This window comes from Muntiacus reevesi, chromosome 10 (assembly GCF_963930625.1).
Source record: "Muntiacus reevesi chromosome 10, mMunRee1.1, whole genome shotgun sequence".
In the NCBI taxonomy this organism is placed as follows: Eukaryota; Metazoa; Chordata; class Mammalia; order Artiodactyla; family Cervidae; genus Muntiacus; species Muntiacus reevesi.
The window spans coordinates 11,771,517-11,782,322 of record NC_089258.1 but is presented as its reverse complement, the minus strand read 5'-3'; positions in this window follow the sequence as shown (position 1 = coordinate 11,782,322).

Here is a 10,806-nt window from a genome sequence, read left to right as displayed (position 1 = left end):
GCCAATTTGCCTCTTACTGACTTCCTTCCCTGAGTCAGGCTCCTATTACTACAGGGTTGCCTGGGATCACTTTCCCTTGAACTGCTCACTCTCAGATTCTCATCTCAGGGTTTGCTTCCACTGACGTCCAAATCTCCAAGGATTTAATAATTTTCTAACTACTTCCATTGATCCCAATTCTTATTTTTCCTTGGAATTCCCCTTTAAGTACTGATGGTATCTAGTTAAGTATTATTAACTAACCAATCACATCATGCACTTTATTATACTCAGTATTTTTCAACATATAAGTGATCTTTTGGCAACTGGAGCTGTTCTCAACTCCTGGATGCAATCTTTCTTTCTCTCAGCACCTGAAGAAGGAGTTGTGTAACAGTTCTCTTTAGGTCAGGGGCCACAAAGTCAGATACCTTCCAGGATCAGGCAGATGATCTTCGTGTGTAGAGAGGCACGGAATGACAGGTGGCACCAACCCTGAGCAGCCCTGAGAAGTGTGCAAACACACATTTTACAGAACTGCCCTGCTGGCTGATTGAAACAACTGAGTCTGGCCAGCTGCTGCTGGATTGCAGCCCACGGTGCTAGGTATTTTGTGCACAGTACTTCTTTCTGTTTTGTGAGTTGGGTTCTCCCAAGGACCGTGGCTACAAGTGTCTTCTATCATAGCCTGGGTACTCAGTGCCCAAAGAGGATTCATAGTACTACTGGGACTGCAGTTTTGAACTCACTTATCAATCTGATTTACTCTGAGAGTGAAAACATTGTGCCAAACGTGTCCATGGTTACCTCCCAATCCACTCTCCTGCTTTTAAATGACCCACAACAGACCTATGTCCACACAGGTGTTGCTGAGAGAGAGGTACAGAGTAACCAACCATTTTAATTTGGGAGACACTGTCAGTGCTGAAACTGGGAAAGTCTGGGAAAACTGGGACGAATTCATCTTCCTAGATGCAGGCCTCAGGGGCCACGTGTGTGTTGCCTGCCCCAGCCCTCTACCTAACCCCAGCAGTTTGGACCAAAAAGAAACCAACCCCTAGACCTGGCTGAGTCAATTATATTTGTTTTTTCTAGAATTGGAGAGAAACAAGAAGTAAGAAGATGATGAGGCCTTCAACTGAAAGATCAGGCAAGTTCAGGGCCAGGTTGGTACTACAGAACACAAAAACGAGCTGAGATCATGAAGGGGCAGAGGAGATAGAGAAAGCCCAAGTTAAAAAAAAAAAAAAAGAAGCCCATAGCTAATACCATCCTTAATGATGAAAGATGGAAACACTTCCCCCTGATATCAGGAATGACAAAGATGTCTGTTCTTGCCACTTTTATTCAGTATTGTAATGGAGGTTCTAGCCAGGACAATTAGACAAGGAAAAGAAATAAGAGGCATTCAGATTGGAAAAAATATATATTAAACTATCCCTAATTCACAGAAGACAAGATCTTATATATAAAAAATCCCAAGGAATCCTCAAACACCATTAGAATTAATACATAAGTTTAGAAGGTAGCAAGATACAAGAACGATAAGCAAAAATCAATTGCATACTGTACACTAAGATGAACAATCTGGAAATGAAATTCCACTTACAACAGCATCAAAAGAATAAAATACTCAGGAATAAATTTAATAAAATAATTGCAAGGTATACACTGAAAGCTATAAAATATTTTTTGAAGGGAAACAAAGAAGACCTAAATAAAGGAAAAGATACTCCATGTTCATTAATTGGAAGACAATATTATTAAGACAATAATATTCCCAAATTGATACAGAGCTTCAACACAATCCTTATTGAAATCCTACCTCGCTTCTTTGCAGAAATTGAAACGCTAATACTAAAATATATATGATATTGCAAGGGCCCCACAATAGCCTAAACAATCTTAAAAAATAACAAAATTGGAGAAAATGCATTCCCCAACTTCAAAATTTACTACAAACAAGAGTAAAAAAGACAGAGTAATACTGGCATAAGAATACACAAATGAATGAATGGAACAGAATTGCAGTCCAGATTCACATTATGTTCAATGAATTTTCTACAAGAGTGCCAAGACAATTCAGTGGAGAAATCATTTCAACAAATGGTGCTGAGACAACTGGGTATCCATATGGAAAAGAATGAAGTTGGGACCCTACCTCACACCATATACAAAAATTAACTCCAAATGGATCATGGAATTACATATAAGAACTAAAATCATACAAAGAAAATGTATGAGTAAATCTTAATGACCTTGGTTCACACAGTGGTTTCTCAGATATGATACCAAAAGCCCAAATTAAAAATAAACCACAAAAACCAGATAAATTGGACTTCAGAAAAATTAAAACTTTTTTTGTACTTCAAAGTATATCATCAAGATCAAATTTTTTAAATGACCTGTAATCTACAGGATGAAGGAAATTATTTGGAAAGCATGTATCTTTCTGATAAGGGATGTTTCTCTAGGATATATATAAATAAATTTTACAACTGCTGGGAAAGATTGATGGCAGGAGGAGAAGGGGATGACAGAGGATGAGATGGTTGGATGACATCACTGACTCAATGGACATGAGTTTGAGCAAACTCCAGGAGATAGTGAAGGACAGAAAATCCTGGTGTGCTGCAGTCCATGGGGTCACAAAGATTTGGGCATGACTTAGTGACTGAACAACAACAAAATAAAAAGTCAAATAACTCAACTGAAAAAATAAACAAACAATATGAATAGATAGTTCTCTAAAGAACATACCCAACTGACCATACTAGTCACTAGGTAAAGGCAAATAAAAACCACAAGGAGGTTAAAATACAAAAGACAGACAATGACAAGTGCTTACAAGAATATATGCTATTGATAGGAATATAACATGGTGTAGCCACTTTAGAAAACAATTTAGAAGTTCCTCAAAAAGTTAAGTATCAAGTTATCATATGACTCAACAATTCCAGTCCTAGGTTTATACCAAAAGAAATTAAAACATATGTTGACTTAAAAACTTGTACACAAATGTTCATAGAAGCATTATTCACAATAGCCAACAAGTAGGGGGCGGGGGTGGAAAGGCCCATCACCTGGTGAATGGATAAATAAATTGTGAAATATCCATACAAAGGAATATTCTCCAGCCACAGAAAGGACAAAGTACAGATGTTACAATATGGATGAACCTTGAAAACATGCTAAGTGAAAGAAGCCAGTCATATTAGTAAAAAGCCACATAGCCACTCATTTATATTAAGTATCCAGAATAGGCAAATCCATATAGACATTCAGAAAGTATGACAACTCATGGTTTCCAGGGGCTGAGAAGAGGGGGAATAAGCGGTGAATGCTAATGAGTATGAAATGTTTGGAAATTAGATAGTAGTTACAGTTTTGAAAGTCTGAGATATACTAAAGAAACAAATAGTAGTATTAGTGTAGTTGCTCAGTTGTGTCTGACTCTTTGCAACCCCATGGAATGTAGCCCACCAGGCTCCTCTGTCCATGGGGTTCTCCAGGCAAGAATACTGGAGTGGGTTGCCATTCCTTTCTGCAGGGTATCTTCTCCACTCAGGGATTGAATCCAGGTCTCCCACATTGCAGGGAGATTCTTTACCCCCTGAGTCACCAGGGAAGCCCAACAAATAGCATCTTTTGAAAGTGAAAGTGAAAGTCAGTCAGTCGTGTCTGACTGTTTGCAACCCCATGGACTATACAGTCCATGGAATTCTCCAGGCCAGAATACTGGAGTGGGTAGCCTTTCTCTTCTTCAGGGGCTCTTTCCAACCCGCGGATTGAACCCAGGTCTCCTGCATTGCAGATGGATCTTTATCAGCTGAGCCACAAGGAAAGTGACCTTCCCATGGGGTCACCAGCGGTCAGACACGACTGAGCATCCTTTAAAAGGGTGAATTTTATGGTGTGTGAATTAAACCTGCTTTAAAACTCAGAGGAGATGGAGCAGACCTGGATAAAAGAGAAGTGAAAGAGCATGTGTGAATGGACTTCTCTCCTGTGTGGTCAGAGCTCCTGGGGGTCTGGCAAAATGTATGGTGAATCCCTTCCAATAATACCCCTGTCCCTGAGCTAGCTGTCACTAGCTAGCTGTCATCTGTCACTTGTTCCCCAGCAATTGCTGACAAGCACAGACATTTTTTCTGCCTTGATTCTAGCCAACCACCTGCAATCACATTACTCCCCACCCCTGGGGAGCTCAGGGCTTTGAGGCTCAGGTTTTGGCCTGGTGAGGAAGCAGCCAAGTGTGTACATCACCCCAGATATAGAGTGGACTTGTAAATATGGGAAACATTCATGCAGGAGAGACATGATCAAGTCCAAAAGGGTAGTATCACTTTTTATAACAATAAAGTACATTATTATCTTTCTAAAGATTACAGTTTTCAGAAAGATAAATGCTCACTTGAAGACTTTCCCATTTCTAATGGGTAAAAGCCAAATTGATGCTACAGATTCTCAGTCAGGTCCTAAACATTAGTTATTTAGATGAATGTTTGTCTGATTTTCTGCTATGCATCAGGGCTCACTTGAATATGAATTTTGTTCATATCCATATTCGATGAATATGAATATGAAACCTCTATTTGAAGATACCCTGTGTGACTCAGGACAAGGTTCTTTTAAAAATAATTTTAAATGTTTGGCTCACAGAAGTAACCTTCACCATCTGTAAAACAAATAATGAGAAAATTCCCCACTGAGATCTTTTTGTTGAGCTCATTTAGTTTAGTGTGTCTTTTGCGTTTGGGAGAAAATTGGTTTTATGCTAAAGAAATCATTCAGCAGATTATGCCTTGATTGTGGGAGACAATGCCTAGTTTTGCAGGACTGATCCTACTCAAGTATATGCAATTTAATAACCATTGGAATATACAGCAGCAAGGAAAAAACCCATACCTCCATTTCCTTTTCTTCTTTTTAAAAAAATTTTTTGCCCATACCACATGGCTTGCAGGATATTAGTTTGACAACCAAGGACTAAACCCAGACCTTTGGTAGTAAAAGCTCTGTGTTTAAACCACTGGACCACCAGGGAAGTCCCTATTTCTTTTTAGTTACTCAAAATCTCACTAATATGAGCATGTGTCTCCATAGAGGCTATTTATGAATCCCCAGCAGGGATCATTATTCCCACATGTAATACACAGGTTGGTTCTTTTCTGCCCACCTGTGTGTCTTTGAATGGCCCCTCTGCCTCCCACACCAGCCCCAAACCTTGTTTGTTGTTGCTGTTTAGTCCTAAATTATGTCCGATGTTTTCGTGACCCCATGGACTGTAACCTGCCAGGCTCCTCTGTCCGTGGGATTTCCCAGGCAAGAAAACTGAAGTGCCTTGTCTTTTCTTTCTCCAAGGGATATTTGCAACCCAGGGATCAAACCTACGGCTACTGCATTGGCAGGTGAATTCTTTACCACTTTAGCCACCTGGGAAGGACAACTTTGTTCACCTACTTTCAAAATTCAGGTATCACCTGTTCTTACAATTCCCTTTTCCCACGTTGAGTCAGACACCTCTGAAATTCTTAAAACCTGTCTTTTGGTACTCATCCGGCTGTATTGTAAATCATGAGAATGTGAGCCCCTTGAAGGCAAAAAGCATCCCTTTTTCTTCTCTGTGACCCCAACAAAGAACATAGTTCCTAACACAGGGATTCATGATTGTTTAATGAATGGATGAATGCACGATTTATCTTAAAGATTTTTCTCTGCCACTTCCCAAAGGGTTTATTATAGACTGTCCAGATGCAGGGAAGGAAAACTTTTCCTTTACCCTTCTAGGTTCTTTTGACTGGCTTATTAGTTAAATTGACATAGGACATAAAGGAGAAAAACCAACTTGATTACATAGATATGGGAGTTCCGTGATACTGTTAGACCCAAGGGCAAGCTGGGGCTTATATGCTGTCCTGAGCTAGAGGATGGGACAGGGGTCTGGGGCTTCAAAGGGAAGGAGGGTCATTCACAGGACAAAAAGTAGAGCTGACGTTTGGTAATTAGATGTTCTCCCTGCATCCAGACAAGTTTTTCAGATGACAGTTATCTCTAGTAAGAGTACTTCCTCTTAAGTTAAGAAGGAGGCCTCCCTATCTAAATATGTAATAGGGAAGAACAAATCTGACCCCATATTGGATCTCTTTCTTTTACTTTAACCTTTGTATTCTATTTCTTCACTACAAGTTAATCACTAAAGGGATGCTGCTACAGCTTAATGTATACATAATGGCTCATCTGTGTGAACCCGGCTCTCTTGCCTGAGCTTAAACTATAACAACTGTTTCGCTTACAAGAAACATCCTGACCAGACCCACCTGAGAGTGGCTGCAGGCATGAAAAAATTAACACATCCCCTCTGAAGTCTGCCCAGAATCAGGAAATATTTGCAACAGCTTACTGCCTTTTTTATTTTACCTCCTCACCACCCCTTCTTTGCTCTATAAAAGAAATTAGCATCCAAACCTGGGCAAGATGGTTCTTTAGGACATTAGTCCACCATCTTCTCTGTCTGCTGGCTTTCTGAATAAAGTCACTATTCCTTGTCCCAACACCTAATTTCCTGATTGATTGGCCTCTCCTATAGGGGTCAGTATGAACTTGTACTTGGTAACTTTTAAATCATTAAGGGAGAGATAAAAGTGTTTCTTGAGTTCTCTAGATCAAGATTGCCTTCAGCCCAAAATAACCCACATGCCAATTCAGAGCCATATTTAGGGATAATGTGTTCTGCTCCCCTTCTTAAATGATCTATTTTTGCTAGTTGTTGTGTGCCCTCTGTGTACAGTGAAATCAGATCATATGATCTCCATAATGAAGAATAATGCATTGCAGAGAACAATGCATGTTCTGAAGTTGATCCATCACAGATCATTTGTTCATCATCTGCACAATGGGAAAAATAAAGAAATTAGTTTTCATGGAGGGAAAATGACAGTTTTTTTCCTGAGATAAATAATCATCTTCCTACTCTTCTACTCTCTGGTATTAAAATATTTTTCTTTTATGAACTGGTAAAGTAAACAGAAGGTGAGACCCACATGCACACACACAGTATGGGTGAGCTATACACACACAATCAGTTCAGTTCAGTCCCTCAGTCATGTCCAACTCTTTGGAACCCTATGGATTGCAGCATGCCAGGCCTCCCTGTCCATCACCAACTCCTCGAGTTTACCCAAACTCATGACCATTGAGTCTGTGGTACCATCCAACTATCTCATCCTCTGTTGTCCCTTTCTCCTCCAGCCTTCAATCTTGCCCAGCATCAGGATCTTTTCAAATGAGTTAGCTCTTCGCATGAAGTGGTCAAAGTATTGGAGTTTCAGCTTCAACATCAGTCCTTCCAGTGAACATTCAGGACTGATCTCCTTTAGGATGGACTGGTTGGGTCTCTTTGCAGTTCAAGGGACTCTCAAGAGTCTTCTCCAATGCCACAGTTCAAAAGCATCAATTCTTCAGTGCTCAGCTTTCTTCATAGTCCAACTCTCACATCCATGCATGACCACTGGAAAAACCATAGCCTTGACTAGACGGACCTTTGTTGGCAAAGTAAGGTCTCTGACTTTTTAATATGCTGTCTAGATTGGTCATAACTTTCCTGCCAAAGAGTAAGGGTCTTTTAATTTCATGGCTGCAATCACCATCTGTAGTGATTTTGGAGCCCCCCAAAAATAAAGTCAGACACTGTTTCCACTGTTTCCCCATCTATTTGCAATGAAGTAATGGGACTAGATGTCATGATCTTAGTTTTCTGAGTGTTGAGCTTCAAGACAACTTTTTCACTCTCCTCTTTCACTTTCATCAAGAGGCTCTTTAGTCCTTCTTCACTTTCTGCCATAAGAGTGGAGTCATCTGTGTATCGGAGGTTATTGATATTTCTCCCAGCAATCTTGATACCAGCTTGTGCTCCCTCCAGTCCAGCATTGCTTGTGATGTATTCTGCATATAAGTTAAATAAGCAGGGTGACAATACAGAGCCTTTTCCTATTTGGAACCAGTCTGTTGTTCCATGTCCAGTTCTAACTGTTGCTTCCTGACCTGCATACAGATTTCTCAAGAGGCAGGTCAGGTGGTCTGGTATTCCCATCTCTTTCAGAATTTTCCACAGTTTATTGTGATCCACACAGTTAAAGGCTTTGGCATAGTCAATAAAGCAGGAATAGATGTTTTTCTGGCACTCTCTGGCTTTTATAATGATCCCACGGATGTTGGCATTTGAGCTCTGGTTTCTCTGCCTTTTCTAAAACCAGCTTGAACATCTGGAAGTTCACGGTTCAAATATTGCTGAAGCCTGGCTTGGAGAATTTTGAGCATTACTTTACTAGCATGTGAGATGAGTGCAATTGTGTGAGTTTGAGCATTCTTGAGATTGCCTTTCTTAGGGATTGGAATGAAAACTGACCTTTTCCAGTTCTGTGGCCACTGCTAAGTTTTTCAAATTTGCTGACATACTGAGTGAAGCACTTCACAGCATCATCTTTCAGGATCTGAAATAGCTCAGCTGAAATTCCATCACCTCCACTAGCTTTGTTTGTGGTGATGCTTCCTAAGGCCCACTTGACTTCACATTCTAGGATGTCTGGCTCTAGGTGAGTGATTGCGCCATCATGATTATCTGGGTCATGAAGATATGTTTTGTATAGTTTTGTGTATTCTTGCCACCTCTTCTTAATTTCTTCTGCTTCTGTTAGGTCCATATCATTTCTGTCCTTTATTGAGCCCATCTTTGCACGAAATGTTCCCTTGGTATCTCTAATTTTCTTGAAGAGATCTCTAGTCTTTCCCATTCTATTGTTTTCCTCTATTTCTTTGCATTGATCACTGAGGGAGGCTTTCTTATCTCTCCTTACTGTTCTTTGGAACTCTCCATTCAAATGGGAATATCTTTCCTTTTCTCTTTTGCTTTTTGCTTCTCTTCTTTTCACAGCTATTTGTAAGGCCTCCTCAGACAGTCATTTTGCTTTTTTGCATTTCTCTTTCTTGGGGACGGTCTTGATCCCTGTCTCCTGTACAATGTCACAAACTTCCATTCATAGTTCATCAGGCACTTTGTCTATCAGATCTAATCCCTTAAATCTATTTGTCACCTCCACTGTATAATCATAAGGGGTTTGATTTAGGTCATTCCTGAATGGTCTAGTGGTTTCCCCTACTTTCCTCAGTTTAAGTCTGAATTTGGCAATAAGGGTTAATGATCTGAGCCACAGTCAGCTCCCAGTCTTTTTGCTGACTGTATAGAGCTTCTCCATCTCTGGCTACAAAGAATATAATCAATCTGATTTCAGTGTTGGCCATCTGGTGATGTCTATGTGTAGAGTCTTCTCTTGTGTTGTTGGAACACAATGCAGGATACATACATACATACATATATATATATATATATAAACGGTCCATACTTTATAATTCTCAAAGCTCTTTATCTCTAAGTGGACATGTGTCTAGAGGTATCAAGTAAAAACAAGACTCCAAATATGAAGGAAATGGTCCCTGTTCTTGTGACAGCTACTTAATGAAGTAATAAAATAAAGGCAAGAGCTAAACAACATATAAAGCTTACCACCAAGAAAATAAGTCACAAACTGAACTCAGCTCTTTGCTCCAGGCTAGATCTCAGCTGGTAAAGAATCCTCCTGCAAGGCAGGAGACACAGGTTCAATTCCTGGGTTGGGACGATTCCCTGGAGAAGGGATAGGCTACCCATTTGAGTATTCCTGGGCTTCCTTGGTGACTCAGTCAGTAAAGAATCAGTCTGCAATGTTGGAAACCTGAGTTCGCTCCCTGGGTTGGGAAGATCCCCTGGAGGAGAGGATGGCAACCCACTCTAGTATCCTTGCCTGGAGAATTCTGCTGGACAGAGGAGCCTGGTGGGCTACTGTCTATGGGGTTGCAAAGAGTTGGACACAACTGAGCAAATAAGCACAGCACAAATCTTACAGACACACACAGTTTCAAAATCATTTTAAAAGAGACTTATAAAACTACCCTGCCTCACTCAGAGGTTCCTTAGCTTCCAGGGTCCCAACTCCAGTGGGAAGCTGACCCAAGTCGTGTCTGTTTCAATTAAAAGCCACAGGCCTGATTGCAGCCAGACCAGGAGACCCACGGGCCACTCAGATATCTCAACAGAGTCAAGTTAACATTGGTTGTCATGGAAAGAGCCAGTTTTCTTTATGAATGGGCAGCTGCTCCATCACTCTGCCCAAAAGGACACTGCCAGTGTTTGGGGGCCCAGCTGGCTCCCAACAAAGGCACACACTCCCCAAGAAGGGGCTCAAGGGGAGAAGTGACCTAGCCCTCTGTGTCAGGTCAATTGAGCTCTGCTATAGAAAATGCTTCACACAAACCTGTTTTCTCTCCTCCCCAGCCCCAGCGCAGTCATGACTTGATTGTTAAAAAGACCGTGAATAACTACAGTTGACTTTTTGCCCTTTGGTGGCTGCCCATATTGATTTTTCCACAACTTCCAAATTCCTTTCTAAAGGATGCTATGAGGAAATTCTAGAAGACAAACACCCCATGTAAATGAACCCCAAACAGAGGGGTGTTAGCACAGACCTCAGAGCAGCCTTTCAAGTATGCAGAGTTTGTCCATATGATACCAACTTCTCACTGGTCAAAAGGATGTTGATTCTTGCTGAGTACTTGTTGCTCACTTCTGCAGAGCTGACGCTGGTTGGATGTCAGCCTTGTGCTGTGATCTTTGTATCTGCAATTCAGAACGTTGCCGTGCTGGGGGAGACAGCAATGGAGATTGGAGTTCCTGCCCTCAGTAAATTCATGATCTCTTGACCCACGAGTCAACAAGAAGATGGGGTGTAATAG